At 49.8% G+C, this 14289-nt stretch overlaps 17 non-coding genes across 17 annotated transcripts; 11 read left to right on the top strand and 6 right to left on the bottom strand.

The window, feature by feature from the left end:
* Positions 1-118: 118 nt before the first annotated feature.
* Trnav-uac (transfer RNA valine (anticodon UAC)) lies at positions 119-191 on the bottom strand. Its single transcript has one exon. It is a non-coding gene; the product is annotated as a tRNA-Val (tRNA).
* Positions 192-426: 235 nt separating this feature from the next.
* On the top strand, positions 427-498 carry Trnap-cgg (transfer RNA proline (anticodon CGG)). The gene has a single exon. It is a non-coding gene; the product is annotated as a tRNA-Pro (tRNA).
* Positions 499-2129: 1631 nt separating this feature from the next.
* On the top strand, positions 2130-2201 carry Trnap-ugg (transfer RNA proline (anticodon UGG)). Its single transcript has one exon. It is a non-coding gene; the product is annotated as a tRNA-Pro (tRNA).
* Positions 2202-2805: 604 nt separating this feature from the next.
* On the bottom strand, positions 2806-2878 carry Trnav-uac (transfer RNA valine (anticodon UAC)). The gene has a single exon. It is a non-coding gene; the product is annotated as a tRNA-Val (tRNA).
* A 235-nt stretch (positions 2879-3113) lies between these two features.
* Trnap-cgg (transfer RNA proline (anticodon CGG)) lies at positions 3114-3185 on the top strand. Its single transcript has one exon. It is a non-coding gene; the product is annotated as a tRNA-Pro (tRNA).
* A 1631-nt stretch (positions 3186-4816) lies between these two features.
* Positions 4817-4888, top strand: Trnap-ugg (transfer RNA proline (anticodon UGG)). Its single transcript has one exon. It is a non-coding gene; the product is annotated as a tRNA-Pro (tRNA).
* Positions 4889-5492: 604 nt separating this feature from the next.
* On the bottom strand, positions 5493-5565 carry Trnav-uac (transfer RNA valine (anticodon UAC)). The gene has a single exon. It is a non-coding gene; the product is annotated as a tRNA-Val (tRNA).
* Positions 5566-5800: 235 nt separating this feature from the next.
* Trnap-cgg (transfer RNA proline (anticodon CGG)) lies at positions 5801-5872 on the top strand. Its single transcript has one exon. It is a non-coding gene; the product is annotated as a tRNA-Pro (tRNA).
* Positions 5873-7503: 1631 nt separating this feature from the next.
* On the top strand, positions 7504-7575 carry Trnap-ugg (transfer RNA proline (anticodon UGG)). Its single transcript has one exon. It is a non-coding gene; the product is annotated as a tRNA-Pro (tRNA).
* Positions 7576-8179: 604 nt separating this feature from the next.
* On the bottom strand, positions 8180-8252 carry Trnav-uac (transfer RNA valine (anticodon UAC)). The gene has a single exon. It is a non-coding gene; the product is annotated as a tRNA-Val (tRNA).
* A 235-nt stretch (positions 8253-8487) lies between these two features.
* Trnap-cgg (transfer RNA proline (anticodon CGG)) lies at positions 8488-8559 on the top strand. The gene has a single exon. It is a non-coding gene; the product is annotated as a tRNA-Pro (tRNA).
* A 1631-nt stretch (positions 8560-10190) lies between these two features.
* Trnap-ugg (transfer RNA proline (anticodon UGG)) lies at positions 10191-10262 on the top strand. The gene has a single exon. It is a non-coding gene; the product is annotated as a tRNA-Pro (tRNA).
* Positions 10263-10866: 604 nt separating this feature from the next.
* Trnav-uac (transfer RNA valine (anticodon UAC)) lies at positions 10867-10939 on the bottom strand. The gene has a single exon. It is a non-coding gene; the product is annotated as a tRNA-Val (tRNA).
* A 235-nt stretch (positions 10940-11174) lies between these two features.
* On the top strand, positions 11175-11246 carry Trnap-cgg (transfer RNA proline (anticodon CGG)). Its single transcript has one exon. It is a non-coding gene; the product is annotated as a tRNA-Pro (tRNA).
* A 1631-nt stretch (positions 11247-12877) lies between these two features.
* On the top strand, positions 12878-12949 carry Trnap-ugg (transfer RNA proline (anticodon UGG)). Its single transcript has one exon. It is a non-coding gene; the product is annotated as a tRNA-Pro (tRNA).
* Positions 12950-13553: 604 nt separating this feature from the next.
* On the bottom strand, positions 13554-13626 carry Trnav-uac (transfer RNA valine (anticodon UAC)). Its single transcript has one exon. It is a non-coding gene; the product is annotated as a tRNA-Val (tRNA).
* Positions 13627-13861: 235 nt separating this feature from the next.
* Positions 13862-13933, top strand: Trnap-cgg (transfer RNA proline (anticodon CGG)). Its single transcript has one exon. It is a non-coding gene; the product is annotated as a tRNA-Pro (tRNA).
* The last annotated feature ends 356 nt before the right edge of the window (positions 13934-14289 follow it).

The following is a 14289-nucleotide window of genomic DNA, read 5'->3' as shown; positions in this document are numbered from 1 at the left end:
CAGTATTTGACAGTAAAATGACGCCCTATCCGTCTAGCATACGACATTGCTTGTCTCTGCATACGCGGACGTGAGGTCATCTCGGAAATGAAATCCGAAATATAGATTAAAATTGTTGTGTTCCCGCCCGGGATCGAACCGGGGACCTTCTGCGTGTAAAGCAGACGTGATAACCGCTACACCACGGAAACGACGGTTCTTTTCGTGTACCACCCGGAGACTCGTAATAGCAACAGTTTTTCTTCTGTGTTAGAAAGGGCATCGGCTACGAGCTCCCTCCGATTCGTGAAGTTCCTATAGTAAAAGACGTCGATGAAAACAATCCAACCGCGACAGACAGGGAGAACGCTGGGCGAGCTGCAGCCCTACAGGGTGAGACCATCAAAGGTGGCGTCATTCACATGCAGTGCGTTTTCGGAACGGACAGGCTCGTTGGTCTAGGGGTATGATTCCTGCTTCGGGTGCAGGAGGTCCCGGGTTCAAATCCCGGACGAGCCCTTGCGTTTTGTACAACGGTGTGGTAACAAATCGCATGGCGGCGGCTGTTTCGCGCATTTCCAGGCCTCCAAGTCAGCGCTAAAATCCGACAACCAGTTCTGAAACAGTTTCATGTTTCATTTGAGCCATGTGCACCCTGCTGGTGGAACGTTTGAAGTTGATTTAAGTGGTCACTGCAGAGATCGTAGCAAGTGTCTTGCTGAGTGCGACGAAAACGGGTTTCCGCCCGCAATCGAACCAGGGACCTTCTGCGTGTTAGGCACGGCGCCTGGGCTCGGCGGCAGCTGCTGCTCTTTCTTTCCTTACGAGATACCGTCGATTCGCGCAGTCGTTATTGCAAAAGATGTCACCAAAGGCAATCGCTTCGTTAGCGGCACGGTGCCTGGGCTCGGCGGCAGCTCTACATGGAGGCACCAGCAGCCCAGCCAGGCCGCCGCCGGCACCGGCGCGCCGCAGCGCAAGAAGCCGGCGCCCGCCCTGCAATGCCCCCCGTCGCAGCATATTCCACCCGCCTTATATCCTCCCCATGTCTGACTCACTACCCTAAATGACACTGCGGTCGACGTGCTTTTTACTATCGCTTTTGGAAGAACCAAGGCGCATATTCTAGTGTCGAACCGGTATTGCAAATTTGGATTAAGCAAAAATTTATTGTGTGGTCGAGCGACACCCTCGGCTCGCTCTTCCTACATGATCGCTTCTTGCGAGGAATAATTCCTAGCGCGCCGATGGCTTCAGAGTTGGTCTTCTCGAAGTTTTGCTTCCGCACTGCATTCCGCAATCTTTTCGTTATGAGCTTCGGTTTCCCGGCTTTCTAGTGTTTAGTGCGTTTGGCTTCTCTTAACCCTTAGCCACCGCTTGCCGAAATTTCCACGCTGTCATATGTCGATCTGCAGAGCTCAATGAAGGCATCGCGGCCATTCCTGAGCTCATGGAACGGCCGAATCTGTAGTTGTTTCCAGATCTCTCCCACACAACGGCCTCCCAGTAGCTTGGATTACAGGAGTACGCCACTACTCCCAGCCGCAGATTCACCTTTGAAAGCAGAATGACATGAGCTACGCGCAACTCCGATTGTTTTTTTGTTGTGTCTGGCCTACTTTGAAAGACTTTGTAGTCGATTTACTTACTACTATCGCTGTTGGAAACCAGGATACCACACAGTATTCTAGAGACGATCAGGCAATGAAAATTTAGAATAAGTAAAACAGTATCAAAAGAATTTGTGTGGTGGAGCAGCACATGCAATTTATGCTTCCTAGATAATCGTTACTGCATAGAATAATTCTTTTGTCTGCGGCGTCTTCAGTATCCGTCTTGTGGAAATTTTACTTGCAGTATATTGTGCAATCTTTTCGTTATGAGTTGGTGCTTGGTTTCCCGATGTTCTTTTGTTTAGTGCATTCGCCTTCTCTTAACCCTGAGAAACCACATACCGAAACTGAAGCACTGCCGGCTGTTCATAAGCAGTGTTCGACGAAGTTATTTCCCTTTTTATTCGTTGCCTTTAATATTCTTCTCATCATTGGTGAGTGCTGCCTGCAGAAAGCGTTTATCTTGCGAATTCACGTGAAAGTTTGTGTTCCCTGTGAGGTCCACTACTTGGGATTAACTTGATGCTCCAGGCAGGTGGCTCGTTGGTCTAGGGGTATGATTCCTGCTTTGGGTGCATGAGGTCCCGGGTTCAAATCCCGGACGAGCCCTGCCATTTTGACCGTGCTGAAGAGTAGGTGGAACTCAGCCCCGGTTGCAGCTCCTCAATGAAGAGTAGACGCCTGTTATAGCACGTGGATATAACAAGAATGCGGCACCAGTAAAGTACGTAGGTGGAATTCGGTAGAAACGCAGACGGTAATTTTGCATGCAACGGAAAGCAAGGTTGTCTTTGCGGAATATGTGCACCGTGAGTGGAGATTCAGCTTAACTGTGCGACAGTCTACCCTCATCTTACTAACGACGGCAACAACAAAGGTGTGGTGGCATGTGAGATTGAGAGTGGCTAAGAGTTTCTCATTATTAGTTAGCATCACACTTTGACAGAGCTGTGACAAGGCGAGTAGGGTGAGCTCAGGAAAGCCATTAGCAAGCGCACTTGAAGTAGCCCTGAAGAACCGGATTATAAATTTTGCCAGCCATAATGGAGCTAGGGGCGTTCCCAGTTACCAAATACCGGTGCAATAAGAGAGCAACAGTATTTGACAGTAAAATGACGCCCTATCCGTCTAGCATACGACATTGCTTGTCTCTGCATACGCGGACGTGAGGTCATCTCGGAAATGAAATCCGAAATATAGATTAAAATTGTTGTGTTCCCGCCCGGGATCGAACCGGGGACCTTCTGCGTGTAAAGCAGACGTGATAACCGCTACACCACGGAAACGACGGTTCTTTTCGTGTACCACCCGGAGACTCGTAATAGCAACAGTTTTTCTTCTGTGTTAGAAAGGGCATCGGCTACGAGCTCCCTCCGATTCGTGAAGTTCCTATAGTAAAAGACGTCGATGAAAACAATCCAACCGCGACAGACAGGGAGAACGCTGGGCGAGCTGCAGCCCTACAGGGTGAGACCATCAAAGGTGGCGTCATTCACATGCAGTGCGTTTTCGGAACGGACAGGCTCGTTGGTCTAGGGGTATGATTCCTGCTTCGGGTGCAGGAGGTCCCGGGTTCAAATCCCGGACGAGCCCTTGCGTTTTGTACAACGGTGTGGTAACAAATCGCATGGCGGCGGCTGTTTCGCGCATTTCCAGGCCTCCAAGTCAGCGCTAAAATCCGACAACCAGTTCTGAAACAGTTTCATGTTTCATTTGAGCCATGTGCACCCTGCTGGTGGAACGTTTGAAGTTGATTTAAGTGGTCACTGCAGAGATCGTAGCAAGTGTCTTGCTGAGTGCGACGAAAACGGGTTTCCGCCCGCAATCGAACCAGGGACCTTCTGCGTGTTAGGCACGGCGCCTGGGCTCGGCGGCAGCTGCTGCTCTTTCTTTCCTTACGAGATACCGTCGATTCGCGCAGTCGTTATTGCAAAAGATGTCACCAAAGGCAATCGCTTCGTTAGCGGCACGGTGCCTGGGCTCGGCGGCAGCTCTACATGGAGGCACCAGCAGCCCAGCCAGGCCGCCGCCGGCACCGGCGCGCCGCAGCGCAAGAAGCCGGCGCCCGCCCTGCAATGCCCCCCGTCGCTGCATATTCCACCCGCCTTATATCCTCCCCATGTCTGACTCACTACCCTAAATGACACTGCGGTCGACGTGCTTTTTACTATCGCTTTTGGAAGAACCAAGGCGCATATTCTAGTGTCGAACCGGTATTGCAAATTTGGATTAAGCAAAAATTTATTGTGTGGTCGAGCGACACCCTCGGCTCGCTCTTCCTACATGATCGCTTCTTGCGAGGAATAATTCCTAGCGCGCCGATGGCTTCAGAGTTGGTCTTCTCGAAGTTTTGCTTCCGCACTGCATTCCGCAATCTTTTCGTTATGAGCTTCGGTTTCCCGGCTTTCTAGTGTTTAGTGCGTTTGGCTTCTCTTAACCCTTAGCCACCGCTTGCCGAAATTTCCACGCTGTCATATGTCGATCTGCAGAGCTCAATGAAGGCATCGCGGCCATTCCTGAGCTCATGGAACGGCCGAATCTGTAGTTGTTTCCAGATCTCTCCCACACAACGGCCTCCCAGTAGCTTGGATTACAGGAGTACGCCACTACTCCCAGCCGCAGATTCACCTTTGAAAGCAGAATGACATGAGCTACGCGCAACTCCGATTGTTTTTTTGTTGTGTCTGGCCTACTTTGAAAGACTTTGTAGTCGATTTACTTACTACTATCGCTGTTGGAAACCAGGATACCACACAGTATTCTAGAGACGATCAGGCAATGAAAATTTAGAATAAGTAAAACAGTATCAAAAGAATTTGTGTGGTGGAGCAGCACATGCAATTTATGCTTCCTAGATAATCGTTACTGCATAGAATAATTCTTTTGTCTGCGGCGTCTTCAGTATCCGTCTTGTGGAAATTTTACTTGCAGTATATTGTGCAATCTTTTCGTTATGAGTTGGTGCTTGGTTTCCCGATGTTCTTTTGTTTAGTGCATTCGCCTTCTCTTAACCCTGAGAAACCACATACCGAAACTGAAGCACTGCCGGCTGTTCATAAGCAGTGTTCGACGAAGTTATTTCCCTTTTTATTCGTTGCCTTTAATATTCTTCTCATCATTGGTGAGTGCTGCCTGCAGAAAGCGTTTATCTTGCGAATTCACGTGAAAGTTTGTGTTCCCTGTGAGGTCCACTACTTGGGATTAACTTGATGCTCCAGGCAGGTGGCTCGTTGGTCTAGGGGTATGATTCCTGCTTTGGGTGCAGGAGGTCCTGGGTTCAAATCCCGGACGAGCCCTGCCATTTTGACCGTGCTGAAGAGTAGGTGGAACTCAGCCCCGGTTGCAGCTCCTCAATGAAGAGTAGACGCCTGTTATAGCACGTGGATATAACAAGAATGCGGCACCAGTAAAGTACGTAGGTGGAATTCGGTAGAAACGCAGACGGTAATTTTGCATGCAACGGAAAGCAAGGTTGTCTTTGCGGAATATGTGCACCGTGAGTGGAGATTCAGCTTAACTGTGCGACAGTCTACCCTCATCTTACTAACGACGGCAACAACAAAGGTGTGGTGGCATGTGAGATTGAGAGTGGCTAAGAGTTTCTCATTATTAGTTAGCATCACACTTTGACAGAGCTGTGACAAGGCGAGTAGGGTGAGCTCAGGAAAGCCATTAGCAAGCGCACTTGAAGTAGCCCTGAAGAACCGGATTATAAATTTTGCCAGCCATAATGGAGCTAGGGGCGTTCCCAGTTACCAAATACCGGTGCAATAAGAGAGCAACAGTATTTGACAGTAAAATGACGCCCTATCCGTCTAGCATACGACATTGCTTGTCTCTGCATACGCGGACGTGAGGTCATCTCGGAAATGAAATCCGAAATATAGATTAAAATTGTTGTGTTCCCGCCCGGGATCGAACCGGGGACCTTCTGCGTGTAAAGCAGACGTGATAACCGCTACACCACGGAAACGACGGTTCTTTTCGTGTACCACCCGGAGACTCGTAATAGCAACAGTTTTTCTTCTGTGTTAGAAAGGGCATCGGCTACGAGCTCCCTCCGATTCGTGAAGTTCCTATAGTAAAAGACGTCGATGAAAACAATCCAACCGCGACAGACAGGGAGAACGCTGGGCGAGCTGCAGCCCTACAGGGTGAGACCATCAAAGGTGGCGTCATTCACATGCAGTGCGTTTTCGGAACGGACAGGCTCGTTGGTCTAGGGGTATGATTCCTGCTTCGGGTGCAGGAGGTCCCGGGTTCAAATCCCGGACGAGCCCTTGCGTTTTGTACAACGGTGTGGTAACAAATCGCATGGCGGCGGCTGTTTCGCGCATTTCCAGGCCTCCAAGTCAGCGCTAAAATCCGACAACCAGTTCTGAAACAGTTTCATGTTTCATTTGAGCCATGTGCACCCTGCTGGTGGAACGTTTGAAGTTGATTTAAGTGGTCACTGCAGAGATCGTAGCAAGTGTCTTGCTGAGTGCGACGAAAACGGGTTTCCGCCCGCAATCGAACCAGGGACCTTCTGCGTGTTAGGCACGGCGCCTGGGCTCGGCGGCAGCTGCTGCTCTTTCTTTCCTTACGAGATACCGTCGATTCGCGCAGTCGTTATTGCAAAAGATGTCACCAAAGGCAATCGCTTCGTTAGCGGCACGGTGCCTGGGCTCGGCGGCAGCTCTACATGGAGGCACCAGCAGCCCAGCCAATCCGCCGCCGGCACCGGCGCGCCGCAGCGCAAGAAGCCGGCGCCCGCCCTGCAATGCCCCCCGTCGTTGCATACTCCACCCGCCTTATATCCTCCCCATGTCTGACTCACTACCCTAAATGACACTGCGGTCGACGTGCTTTTTACTATCGCTTTTGGAAGAACCAAGGCGCATATTCTAGTGTCGAACCGGTATTGCAAATTTGGATTAAGCAAAAATTTATTGTGTGGTCGAGCGACACCCTCGGCTCGCTCTTCCTACATGATCGCTTCTTGCGAGGAATAATTCCTAGCGCGCCGATGGCTTCAGAGTTGGTCTTCTCGAAGTTTTGCTTCCGCACTGCATTCCGCAATCTTTTCGTTATGAGCTTCGGTTTCCCGGCTTTCTAGTGTTTAGTGCGTTTGGCTTCTCTTAACCCTTAGCCACCGCTTGCCGAAATTTCCACGCTGTCATATGTCGATCTGCAGAGCTCAATGAAGGCATCGCGGCCATTCCTGAGCTCATGGAACGGCCGAATCTGTAGTTGTTTCCAGATCTCTCCCACACAACGGCCTCCCAGTAGCTTGGATTACAGGAGTACGCCACTACTCCCAGCCGCAGATTCACCTTTGAAAGCAGAATGACATGAGCTACGCGCAACTCCGATTGTTTTTTTGTTGTGTCTGGCCTACTTTGAAAGACTTTGTAGTCGATTTACTTACTACTATCGCTGTTGGAAACCAGGATACCACACAGTATTCTAGAGACGATCAGGCAATGAAAATTTAGAATAAGTAAAACAGTATCAAAAGAATTTGTGTGGTGGAGCAGCACATGCAATTTATGCTTCCTAGATAATCGTTACTGCATAGAATAATTCTTTTGTCTGCGGCGTCTTCAGTATCCGTCTTGTGGAAATTTTACTTGCAGTATATTGTGCAATCTTTTCGTTATGAGTTGGTGCTTGGTTTCCCGATGTTCTTTTGTTTAGTGCATTCGCCTTCTCTTAACCCTGAGAAACCACATACCGAAACTGAAGCACTGCCGGCTGTTCATAAGCAGTGTTCGACGAAGTTATTTCCCTTTTTATTCGTTGCCTTTAATATTCTTCTCATCATTGGTGAGTGCTGCCTGCAGAAAGCGTTTATCTTGCGAATTCACGTGAAAGTTTGTGTTCCCTGTGAGGTCCACTACTTGGGATTAACTTGATGCTCCAGGCAGGTGGCTCGTTGGTCTAGGGGTATGATTCCTGCTTTGGGTGCAGGAGGTCCTGGGTTCAAATCCCGGACGAGCCCTGCCATTTTGACCGTGCTGAAGAGTAGGTGGAACTCAGCCCCGGTTGCAGCTCCTCAATGAAGAGTAGACGCCTGTTATAGCACGTGGATATAACAAGAATGCGGCACCAGTAAAGTACGTAGGTGGAATTCGGTAGAAACGCAGACGGTAATTTTGCATGCAACGGAAAGCAAGGTTGTCTTTGCGGAATATGTGCACCGTGAGTGGAGATTCAGCTTAACTGTGCGACAGTCTACCCTCATCTTACTAACGACGGCAACAACAAAGGTGTGGTGGCATGTGAGATTGAGAGTGGCTAAGAGTTTCTCATTATTAGTTAGCATCACACTTTGACAGAGCTGTGACAAGGCGAGTAGGGTGAGCTCAGGAAAGCCATTAGCAAGCGCACTTGAAGTAGCCCTGAAGAACCGGATTATAAATTTTGCCAGCCATAATGGAGCTAGGGGCGTTCCCAGTTACCAAATACCGGTGCAATAAGAGAGCAACAGTATTTGACAGTAAAATGACGCCCTATCCGTCTAGCATACGACATTGCTTGTCTCTGCATACGCGGACGTGAGGTCATCTCGGAAATGAAATCCGAAATATAGATTAAAATTGTTGTGTTCCCGCCCGGGATCGAACCGGGGACCTTCTGCGTGTAAAGCAGACGTGATAACCGCTACACCACGGAAACGACGGTTCTTTTCGTGTACCACCCGGAGACTCGTAATAGCAACAGTTTTTCTTCTGTGTTAGAAAGGGCATCGGCTACGAGCTCCCTCCGATTCGTGAAGTTCCTATAGTAAAAGACGTCGATGAAAACAATCCAACCGCGACAGACAGGGAGAACGCTGGGCGAGCTGCAGCCCTACAGGGTGAGACCATCAAAGGTGGCGTCATTCACATGCAGTGCGTTTTCGGAACGGACAGGCTCGTTGGTCTAGGGGTATGATTCCTGCTTCGGGTGCAGGAGGTCCCGGGTTCAAATCCCGGACGAGCCCTTGCGTTTTGTACAACGGTGTGGTAACAAATCGCATGGCGGCGGCTGTTTCGCGCATTTCCAGGCCTCCAAGTCAGCGCTAAAATCCGACAACCAGTTCTGAAACAGTTTCATGTTTCATTTGAGCCATGTGCACCCTGCTGGTGGAACGTTTGAAGTTGATTTAAGTGGTCACTGCAGAGATCGTAGCAAGTGTCTTGCTGAGTGCGACGAAAACGGGTTTCCGCCCGCAATCGAACCAGGGACCTTCTGCGTGTTAGGCACGGCGCCTGGGCTCGGCGGCAGCTGCTGCTCTTTCTTTCCTTACGAGATACCGTCGATTCGCGCAGTCGTTATTGCAAAAGATGTCACCAAAGGCAATCGCTTCGTTAGCGGCACGGTGCCTGGGCTCGGCGGCAGCTCTACATGGAGGCACCAGCAGCCCAGCCAGGCCGCCGCCGGCACCGGCGCGCCGCAGCGCAAGAAGCCGGCGCCCGCCCTGCAATGCCCCCCGTCGCTGCATATTCCACCCGCCTTATATCCTCCCCATGTCTGACTCACTACCCTAAATGACACTGCGGTCGACGTGCTTTTTACTATCGCTTTTGGAAGAACCAAGGCGCATATTCTAGTGTCGAACCGGTATTGCAAATTTGGATTAAGCAAAAATTTATTGTGTGGTCGAGCGACACCCTCGGCTCGCTCTTCCTACATGATCGCTTCTTGCGAGGAATAATTCCTAGCGCGCCGATGGCTTCAGAGTTGGTCTTCTCGAAGTTTTGCTTCCGCACTGCATTCCGCAATCTTTTCGTTATGAGCTTCGGTTTCCCGGCTTTCTAGTGTTTAGTGCGTTTGGCTTCTCTTAACCCTTAGCCACCGCTTGCCGAAATTTCCACGCTGTCATATGTCGATCTGCAGAGCTCAATGAAGGCATCGCGGCCATTCCTGAGCTCATGGAACGGCCGAATCTGTAGTTGTTTCCAGATCTCTCCCACACAACGGCCTCCCAGTAGCTTGGATTACAGGAGTACGCCACTACTCCCAGCCGCAGATTCACCTTTGAAAGCAGAATGACATGAGCTACGCGCAACTCCGATTGTTTTTTTGTTGTGTCTGGCCTACTTTGAAAGACTTTGTAGTCGATTTACTTACTACTATCGCTGTTGGAAACCAGGATACCACACAGTATTCTAGAGACGATCAGGCAATGAAAATTTAGAATAAGTAAAACAGTATCAAAAGAATTTGTGTGGTGGAGCAGCACATGCAATTTATGCTTCCTAGATAATCGTTACTGCATAGAATAATTCTTTTGTCTGCGGCGTCTTCAGTATCCGTCTTGTGGAAATTTTACTTGCAGTATATTGTGCAATCTTTTCGTTATGAGTTGGTGCTTGGTTTCCCGATGTTCTTTTGTTTAGTGCATTCGCCTTCTCTTAACCCTGAGAAACCACATACCGAAACTGAAGCACTGCCGGCTGTTCATAAGCAGTGTTCGACGAAGTTATTTCCCTTTTTATTCGTTGCCTTTAATATTCTTCTCATCATTGGTGAGTGCTGCCTGCAGAAAGCGTTTATCTTGCGAATTCACGTGAAAGTTTGTGTTCCCTGTGAGGTCCACTACTTGGGATTAACTTGATGCTCCAGGCAGGTGGCTCGTTGGTCTAGGGGTATGATTCCTGCTTTGGGTGCAGGAGGTCCTGGGTTCAAATCCCGGACGAGCCCTGCCATTTTGACCGTGCTGAAGAGTAGGTGGAACTCAGCCCCGGTTGCAGCTCCTCAATGAAGAGTAGACGCCTGTTATAGCACGTGGATATAACAAGAATGCGGCACCAGTAAAGTACGTAGGTGGAATTCGGTAGAAACGCAGACGGTAATTTTGCATGCAACGGAAAGCAAGGTTGTCTTTGCGGAATATGTGCACCGTGAGTGGAGATTCAGCTTAACTGTGCGACAGTCTACCCTCATCTTACTAACGACGGCAACAACAAAGGTGTGGTGGCATGTGAGATTGAGAGTGGCTAAGAGTTTCTCATTATTAGTTAGCATCACACTTTGACAGAGCTGTGACAAGGCGAGTAGGGTGAGCTCAGGAAAGCCATTAGCAAGCGCACTTGAAGTAGCCCTGAAGAACCGGATTATAAATTTTGCCAGCCATAATGGAGCTAGGGGCGTTCCCAGTTACCAAATACCGGTGCAATAAGAGAGCAACAGTATTTGACAGTAAAATGACGCCCTATCCGTCTAGCATACGACATTGCTTGTCTCTGCATACGCGGACGTGAGGTCATCTCGGAAATGAAATCCGAAATATAGATTAAAATTGTTGTGTTCCCGCCCGGGATCGAACCGGGGACCTTCTGCGTGTAAAGCAGACGTGATAACCGCTACACCACGGAAACGACGGTTCTTTTCGTGTACCACCCGGAGACTCGTAATAGCAACAGTTTTTCTTCTGTGTTAGAAAGGGCATCGGCTACGAGCTCCCTCCGATTCGTGAAGTTCCTATAGTAAAAGACGTCGATGAAAACAATCCAACCGCGACAGACAGGGAGAACGCTGGGCGAGCTGCAGCCCTACAGGGTGAGACCATCAAAGGTGGCGTCATTCACATGCAGTGCGTTTTCGGAACGGACAGGCTCGTTGGTCTAGGGGTATGATTCCTGCTTCGGGTGCAGGAGGTCCCGGGTTCAAATCCCGGACGAGCCCTTGCGTTTTGTACAACGGTGTGGTAACAAATCGCATGGCGGCGGCTGTTTCGCGCATTTCCAGGCCTCCAAGTCAGCGCTAAAATCCGACAACCAGTTCTGAAACAGTTTCATGTTTCATTTGAGCCATGTGCACCCTGCTGGTGGAACGTTTGAAGTTGATTTAAGTGGTCACTGCAGAGATCGTAGCAAGTGTCTTGCTGAGTGCGACGAAAACGGGTTTCCGCCCGCAATCGAACCAGGGACCTTCTGCGTGTTAGGCACGGCGCCTGGGCTCGGCGGCAGCTGCTGCTCTTTCTTTCCTTACGAGATACCGTCGATTCGCGCAGTCGTTATTGCAAAAGATGTCACCAAAGGCAATCGCTTCGTTAGCGGCACGGTGCCTGGGCTCGGCGGCAGCTCTACATGGAGGCACCAGCAGCCCAGCCAGGCCGCCGCCGGCACCGGCGCGCCGCAGCGCAAGAAGCCGGCGCCCGCCCTGCAATGCCCCCCGTCGCTGCATATTCCACCCGCCTTATATCCTCCCCATGTCTGACTCACTACCCTAAATGACACTGCGGTCGACGTGCTTTTTACTATCGCTTTTGGAAGAACCAAGGCGCATATTCTAGTGTCGAACCGGTATTGCAAATTTGGATTAAGCAAAAATTTATTGTGTGGTCGAGCGACACCCTCGGCTCGCTCTTCCTACATGATCGCTTCTTGCGAGGAATAATTCCTAGCGCGCCGATGGCTTCAGAGTTGGTCTTCTCGAAGTTTTGCTTCCGCACTGCATTCCGCAATCTTTTCGTTATGAGCTTCGGTTTCCCGGCTTTCTAGTGTTTAGTGCGTTTGGCTTCTCTTAACCCTTAGCCACCGCTTGCCGAAATTTCCACGCTGTCATATGTCGATCTGCAGAGCTCAATGAAGGCATCGCGGCCATTCCTGAGCTCATGGAACGGCCGAATCTGTAGTTGTTTCCAGATCTCTCCCACACAACGGCCTCCCAGTAGCTTGGATTACAGGAGTACGCCACTACTCCCAGCCGCAGATTCACCTTTGAAAGCAGAATGACATGAGCTACGCGCAACTCCGATTGTTTTTTTGTTGTGTCTGGCCTACTTTGAAAGACTTTGTAGTCGATTTACTTACTACTATCGCTGTTGGAAACCAGGATACCACACAGTATTCTAGAGACGATCAGGCAATGAAAATTTAGAATAAGTAAAACAGTATCAAAAGAATTTGTGTGGTGGAGCAGCACATGCAATTTATGCTTCCTAGATAATCGTTACTGCATAGAATAATTCTTTTGTCTGCGGCGTCTTCAGTATCCGTCTTGTGGAAATTTTACTTGCAGTATATTGTGCAATCTTTTCGTTATGAGTTGGTGCTTGGTTTCCCGATGTTCTTTTGTTTAGTGCATTCGCCTTCTCTTAACCCTGAGAAACCACATACCGAAACTGAAGCACTGCCGGCTGTTCATAAGCAGTGTTCGACGAAGTTATTTCCCTTTTTATTCGTTGCCTTTAATATTCTTCTCATCATTGGTGAGTGCTGCCTGCAGAAAGCGTTTATCTTGCGAATTCACGTGAAAGTTTGTGTTCCCTGTGAGGTCCACTACTTGGGATTAACTTGATGCTCCAGGCAGGTGGCTCGTTGGTCTAGGGGTATGATTCCTGCTTTGGGTGCAGGAGGTCCTGGGTTCAAATCCCGGACGAGCCCTGCCATTTTGACCGTGCTGAAGAGTAGGTGGAACTCAGCCCCGGTTGCAGCTCCTCAATGAAGAGTAGACGCCTGTTATAGCACGTGGATATAACAAGAATGCGGCACCAGTAAAGTACGTAGGTGGAATTCGGTAGAAACGCAGACGGTAATTTTGCATGCAACGGAAAGCAAGGTTGTCTTTGCGGAATATGTGCACCGTGAGTGGAGATTCAGCTTAACTGTGCGACAGTCTACCCTCATCTTACTAACGACGGCAACAACAAAGGTGTGGTGGCATGTGAGATTGAGAGTGGCTAAGAGTTTCTCATTATTAGTTAGCATCACACTTTGACAGAGCTGTGACAAGGCGAGTAGGGTGAGCTCAGGAAAGCCATTAGCAAGCGCACTTGAAGTAGCCCTGAAGAACCGGATTATAAATTTTGCCAGCCATAATGGAGCTAGGGGCGTTCCCAGTTACCAAATACCGGTGCAATAAGAGAGCAACAGTATTTGACAGTAAAATGACGCCCTATCCGTCTAGCATACGACATTGCTTGTCTCTGCATACGCGGACGTGAGGTCATCTCGGAAATGAAATCCGAAATATAGATTAAAATTGTTGTGTTCCCGCCCGGGATCGAACCGGGGACCTTCTGCGTGTAAAGCAGACGTGATAACCGCTACACCACGGAAACGACGGTTCTTTTCGTGTACCACCCGGAGACTCGTAATAGCAACAGTTTTTCTTCTGTGTTAGAAAGGGCATCGGCTACGAGCTCCCTCCGATTCGTGAAGTTCCTATAGTAAAAGACGTCGATGAAAACAATCCAACCGCGACAGACAGGGAGAACGCTGGGCGAGCTGCAGCCCTACAGGGTGAGACCATCAAAGGTGGCGTCATTCACATGCAGTGCGTTTTCGGAACGGACAGGCTCGTTGGTCTAGGGGTATGATTCCTGCTTCGGGTGCAGGAGGTCCCGGGTTCAAATCCCGGACGAGCCATTGCGTTTTGTACAACGGTGTGGTAACAAATCGCATGGCGGCGGCTGTTTCGCGCATTTCCAGGCCTCCAAGTCAGCGCTAAAATCCGACAACCAGTTCTGAAACAGTTTCATGTTTCATTTGAGCCATGTGCACCCTGCTGGTGGAACGTTTGAAGTTGATTTAAGTGGTCACTGCAGAGATCGTAGCAAGTGTCTTGCTGAGTGCGACGAAAACGGGTTTCCGCCCGCAATCGAACCAGGGACCTTCTGCGTGTTAGGCACGGCGCCTGGGCTCGGCGGCAGCTGCTGCTCTTTCTTTCCTTACGAGATACCGTCGATTCGCGCAGTCGTTATTGCAAAAGATGTCACCAAAGG

This window comes from Schistocerca cancellata, unplaced genomic scaffold (genome assembly GCF_023864275.1).
Source record: "Schistocerca cancellata isolate TAMUIC-IGC-003103 unplaced genomic scaffold, iqSchCanc2.1 HiC_scaffold_1087, whole genome shotgun sequence".
NCBI classification, from domain to species: Eukaryota; Metazoa; Arthropoda; class Insecta; order Orthoptera; family Acrididae; genus Schistocerca; species Schistocerca cancellata.
The sequence above is the reverse complement of the archived record's forward strand: the minus strand, read 5'-3'. Positions and strand labels throughout refer to the sequence as shown.